Raw genomic sequence first — 6,319 nt, forward strand, 5'->3', positions numbered from 1 at the left:
AGAGACAGTCTCAAAAAAAAAAAAAAAAAAAAAAAAAAAAAAACAACCCCAAAACACAGAGGCTGACTTAGGAACACACTCACGCTTACTTCTGAAGTGATTTTTTGTGTTGGGTGTGGTGGTACATCCCTATACTCAACACTCAGGGGCCTTCAGGGTTGCAGGTCTGAGAACAGCCTGAATGCTACCTATGAAAAAACTGTCTCAAAAAGCAAAACTAGAGGCTGTGATAGAGGCTCCTGCTGCCAAACACCTTAAGTTTGATCCCCAGCATCCATCCACGAGGCGGGAGGAGAGAACCGACTCCCAAAAGCTGCCCTCCAGCCTCCACACTTCACTGCAGCTTAGTCTCGCCCCTGCACTAATAAAGCCAGGTATGGTTGTGCACGCCTTCAATACCAGTAAGGCGGCAGATCTCCGTTGAGATCAGACTGGTCTATATAGTGAGGCCTTGTCTCAACAAACAAAAAACAAATAAATGTAGTAAAATAAAGGTATATTCTTAAAAACCTTTACTAACAGATTAACAGTATTTATTTAGTTAACTATATGGGTTTTAGGTCAACTAACTCAATATAATACTACCTAGGACCAACTGTTAATTTTGAAAAACTCTTATCTGTCATTTTCACAAGTTTTCATTTACCATTCAAAAATTTAAAATACTTTTCTTCTTAACTTCAGTAATGCTTATTTAGCTGTTCTTTCTTACTCTATCCTGAAAGTGGATGTGACGGCCCCAGAAAAGGTCTCAGCTGAAGTTGCCTGAGCTATGACAAAGTCTAGGTTTATGTTTCTGCCTGCCATGTGATTGTTTTTGTTTTTTATTTTGAGACAGGGCTTCTCTGTGTAACAGCCCTGGGTATATAAGAACTCTTGTTGTAGACAAGGCTAGCCTGGAACTCACAGAGATCTGCCTGCCTCTGTCTCCAGAGTGCTAGATTAAAGGCATAGGCCACCATGCCCAGCTGCCTGCCAAATGATTTAAATAAAAGACAGACATCATATTTAAAGATGATATGATCACTGGAAAATGAGATGAACCCTTAATTTTCTAGCTATTAAGCTATATGCTATATATACAGTAGTCTCATTAGCGGAAGTGGCCTAGTGAAGCCTGAACTACAGTCCACTGCTTGTATAATGACACACTCCCATAACTGTATTTCTCAGAACATGTCCCTTGTAATTCTTCATGATGAAACATTGACTTTTTAAGAGAATAGTTTAACTGCCATGGCCACTCCAGTGGACAGCTTACCCGATGAAGTCTAGATGTCTAGACTGACTATGATGTTTTCACTGTTCCATTTAGGTTATGGACACTGTAATCTTACTTGAAGTCACTGGTAGCCATGTTAGACAATTAAAGGAAAAGTAAAGAATCACAACATGACTTTGAACCAGCAGTGTGCAATCATGGGAAAAGAACTACTTAGGGAAGAAAAAACTGAGGTGACTCAATACCTATGACCCCAGCTCTTCTGACACTGAGGCAAGATTGTCAAGAATAGCCTGGGCTATACTGTATGTCTCTATCACAAAGCAAGCAAAGGAAAATCCAAAAAACAATAACAGCAGCAGCAACAAAAACTTCCATTCAGAAGGACTTGCTAAATCTTGCTTAAGAACTATTAGCATGCCAGGCAGTGGTGGTGCATGCCTTTGATCAAGGCCAGGCTGGTTTCCAGAGTGAGTTTCAGAACAGCCAGGGATACACAGAAAAGCCCTGTCTCAAAAAAACAAAACCAACCAAGCAAAAACCTGTTAGACTCTACTTCACAGAGAAAGAAGTGCTTATTTGGAACTCACTTTTTGGAGTTATTCAGTAAAAATCCCACTGGGTGCAGTGGCACATGCCTGAACCCCAGCACTCCGGGAGGCAAAGGCAGGCAGATCTCTGGAGTTCAAGGTCAGCCTGGTCTACAAAGTGAGACCAGGACAGACAAGGCTACACAGAGAAACCCTTTCTTGAAAAACCGAAAAGAAAAAAAAAATAGTCCCACAAAGGCCAGGCTACTGTTTGCAAAAGTGAAAACATGGGAGGAGCTTACATCTCTGCCTGCCCATAGGAGAACAGACCAGTAAGGCACATCCATGACACCTATGAAGCGGTAAGAAATAATGAGACACACTTGTACAGACCTCCAAGGATGAGCTCCACAGTAAGCAAGGTGGTTTTTATTAGGGAAGACATTCATGTAATAACATAACACGCACACGTGTAAAGCACAAAGCAAAGTCACTATGATGACCCACTCAATTTCTCTGATAGGAAGTGACACAGCGTGAAGGGCATAAAGGAAAGAGGGATACTGACTGAGCATTACATTTTTCTATTAGAAAAATTCTACAAATCAAAGAAAAATGGCTCTAAACAAAAGTGGCATATGTGTTTTATAGTTTGGAGGTTTTTTGTTTTTTTTTTTTAAGGCTAAAAACTGCAAAGCTCGCATCTGATCCAGCTAGGATCTTATCCCACACACAGGCAGGAACTGCACACAGATGTGTTAAGGCTAGTACAGGTATCTTCAGCGTCATCAAGGCTCTAAGCAATATAAAAGCCCATTGGTAGCCTGGCGTGGTAGCGCATGCCTGTAACCCCTCTTGGGAGGCAGAGTTTGAGGCCACCGTGGGCTATATATGGTAGAGACCTTGTTTCAACCCAACAGGTACTAAAAGCTGCTTGCAGTGAGCGGGCTTGGCAGGAGAAGGTGCTGTCGAGCGACTACCTGAGTTTGGGCCTCCTGCCCTACAGGATGCCTATAAGCTGTCCTCCGACCACCCATTCTGTAGGTGTGCATGCCCGTGTACATACTCACAGGGAAGTGTAACAGAAAGTTAAAAACAGAGGTTTAGCACAACCATACCACGGCCTATGCACTTGTATGCTGTAATAATCCCCAGAACACAGCAAGGAAGAAGCCAGGAAGGGCGCATCCACCCGTGGCATGGCACAGCTCATAGGAAACAGGAGGCAGGAGGCTCACGGGGGACAGGAAAGCCTAGGCCACACAGGGCAACCATGCCTGAAAACGCACAAACACATGAGTTGGGCAACTTGGCATCTGAGTGGCTATTAAAGGAATAGATGTTTTTTTTTTAGTTTGAGACAGGGTTTCTTGAAGCCCTCAATATGGGCAAGATGTATTCACGTGCTGTAAAATTTAATCATGGAACAGGAATGCCAAGGTGATTAAAAAAAAAAAAAAAAAAATCACTTTTTTTTTTTCCAGACTGTTTGAAGACATAATTCTCTATCTGGTGTGGGAGGTAACACATCAAAAACAGTATCAACACTAACCCAGAATGCACAGACTCTATGACCTACATATTAAGTATGCATGTTAGATGATAAACTGCATATGCAGTCCTGAAACTGGTCTGAAGAGATTTTAAAAGTGAGAGTAAAGTCGCACACCTAACTAGTCATGTACCTTTCTTTCTTTGGAAAGATTCATTTTGGCTTTGCACGGTGGTGCACACCTCTAATCCCAGGGCTCTGGCGGAAGCAGAAGCAGGCAGGTCTCTCATCGCAAGTTCAGGCCATCTAGGTTTACATAGTGAAACCTTGTCTCAAAAATATCAAAGGTGTATTTTATGTGTGTTTGTGTGCACATGTGAGTGCAGGTCCCTGAGGAGGCCAGAAGAGGGCAACAGATTCCCTGGAGCTGGAGTTAGTGGTAGTTGTGAGCTGCCCCGTGTCAGTGCTGGGAACTGAACTCCAGTCCTCTTGAAGAGCAGCAAGCACACCTGTCCTGTGCCCAGCCTGCAGACCCTTCTTTTATTTCCTTATACTGAGTCTCTCTCTTAGGAGCTGCTGGTCAAGCCTATCCTCTATGCCAAACTGACATCTCGAGGAGTCCAGCTGGGTTTGACTCTTGGAGGAACTGGGGAGGGCCGTGTGATGCTCCAGTATCCAGCCACCAGTCCCTATATGCAATTCTGTCCTCATTGCTTGTGGTCTTGGGGGCCGATGGAATGGGCTAGAGTATTTAGGTAGGGGCCTAGGGGAGTCACATCCATGCTGGGTTCAGGCTTTCTGCTCTGGCTACTTTAAGGGTACCCATGCTCCTGCGTCTGACCCCTTACCCACCGCTTTTCAGAGAACTCTGGAGTCTCACTCTGGTTTGTCCTTTGGACTGTAGGAAAGGGCAGACATTGTTTCTGACTCCCCAGCAGTAGCCCACGAGAAAACCAGACTTGAGGCACAAGGATACAGCATTTAATGCTAACTTGTAGATAGTGAGCCTCACAATAGAAGACGTGAGCTACCTTTTAAAACCAAGGGTTAGAGGGATGGAGCGAGCCTGTTGTCCTAAATACTCTGGGTGCTGAGGGACGAGGGTGAGTTCAAGGTCAGCCTGAGATATCCTGCCTGGGGTACGTAGGGAGTAAACAAAAAACTCAAGCACAGAGAAAACAGTGACCAAAAGCTTGCAGGCCAGCAAGCCTGGGCAGACAGAGTGGCTTGAGATACTGCCTTAAAAATGGTGGTGGGCAAAGAGGAGGCTGTCCATCGACCTCTATACATGTGCCGTGGCATGGGTGCACATACGCACACCCACCAGACACACCAAAGGTAAAAGAGCACTCCGATCTCTGTGTGCTTCTTCAAAGACATGCGAGGTGGAGAGATGACTCAGTGGCTAAGGCCTGTGGCTCTTCCAGATGCCCCAGGTTTGCTTAGAACCCACACAGCAGAGCACAGCTAGGTAGCTCCAGTTTCAGAGTATACACCCTCTTCTGCCTCCACAGAGCACACCTGATGCAGACACACAAGCAGGCAAAGCACCCATCAACATATTTTTTTAAATAAGAGATTAAAAAAAAGATACATCTTTAGCATCACAGATGAGAGAGCTGATGAATCTTGCATAACCAGTTTTGTTAATCCTTATTTTCCTAGATGTTTCCCTTTCAAGCTAACTCTGGATCAAGCCATTCTGCCTTACACTATTTCATTACTATTCTTTTCTGATATAAAATAAGCAGCTGGCATTATTTTTGAGACAGGGTCTCACAATGTACCCCTTGCTGCCTGAGAACTAGCTATTTAGACTAGGATGTCCTCAAACTCAGAGATATCCTTGCCTCTGCCTAGCACGCCAACTAAGTTGCTCACTCTTCTATTTTTTGGTTTGGATTTTTTTTTTCCCCAAACAGGGTTTCTCTGTGTAGTCTTGGCTGTCCTGGACTCACTTTGTAGATCAGACTGGCACAAACTCAGAGACCCACCTGCCTCTGCCTCCCATTACAGGCACGTGTCACAATGCCCAGGTAAGCAGCTGACTCTTAACTGGTTCTCTATGTCTTTGTGAGGCTCCGATGCCAAAAATGTTATTTTGTTTTCCTTTTTGAGATGGGTGGGGCTTGCTTTGAGGGTATACTGGCACTGAACTGTTTGTAGTTAGGCTGGCCTTGAATTAGAGGCCAGCCTCAGCCTGACAAGTATGGGATTATAAGCATGAGTAGCCAAACCTGGCCCCATGTAAACTTGTATTAAATAAACTTGTACAGTTTTTCCTCTATGAATTTTTTATCAATTTTAACTTTTGAACCCCCATGGGACTCAAGGAGGATGCAGAACTAGAGTGAGGTTTTGCTCTCTTTTTGTGTGGAAAGTTTGTGTGGCTGGAGAGATGACTTAGTAATGAGGCAGTGGCTGTTCTTCCAGAGTACCTGGATTGGATTTCCAGCACCCTCATGGTGGATTACAACCATCCATAATTCCAGTTCCAAAGGATCCAATGACATTTTTCTGGCCTCCATGAGCACCGAATGCACATGTTACACAGAATATACATGTAGACAAAACAGACATGCACATAATAGTAATAACTTTAAAAAAAAAGTTCATATGATCAACACCTTTTTTAGCCATGTTTGAAACTCTTAAGGAAGTTGGGCCATGCTAGCTAGTTGTCTCACCTAAGAACAATTACCCAAGACGTTTGTGTTATTTATTTTACAATGCCAGGTACCGAAATCAAGGGCTCACATATGCTGGGAAAATGTTCTACCACTAAGCTCCACCCCAATTTGTGTTCTTTTTCTTGAGAAAGGTTCTCACTTTGTTGCCCTGGACTATAGACTCTCCTGGCCTCAAATTCATAGAGCGCACCTGGCTCTGCCTCCCAAATCCTGGGACTAAAGGGATAAGACACCACTATGCCTGGCAATTCCTGCTATTTTTTTTATGATAAATTTTATACAGCAATAGAAAAATAATGACCCATAATTAAAGCACAGGTAAATAGCATCATTTACACAATACATTATTATATGGTAATTAAATCAACTCGATTCGTATCTATTA

The sequence above is a fragment of the Psammomys obesus genome, unplaced genomic scaffold (genome assembly GCF_907164565.1).
Source record: "Psammomys obesus unplaced genomic scaffold, mPsaObe1.curated_primary_1811, whole genome shotgun sequence".
Taxonomy (NCBI): Eukaryota; Metazoa; Chordata; class Mammalia; order Rodentia; family Muridae; genus Psammomys; species Psammomys obesus.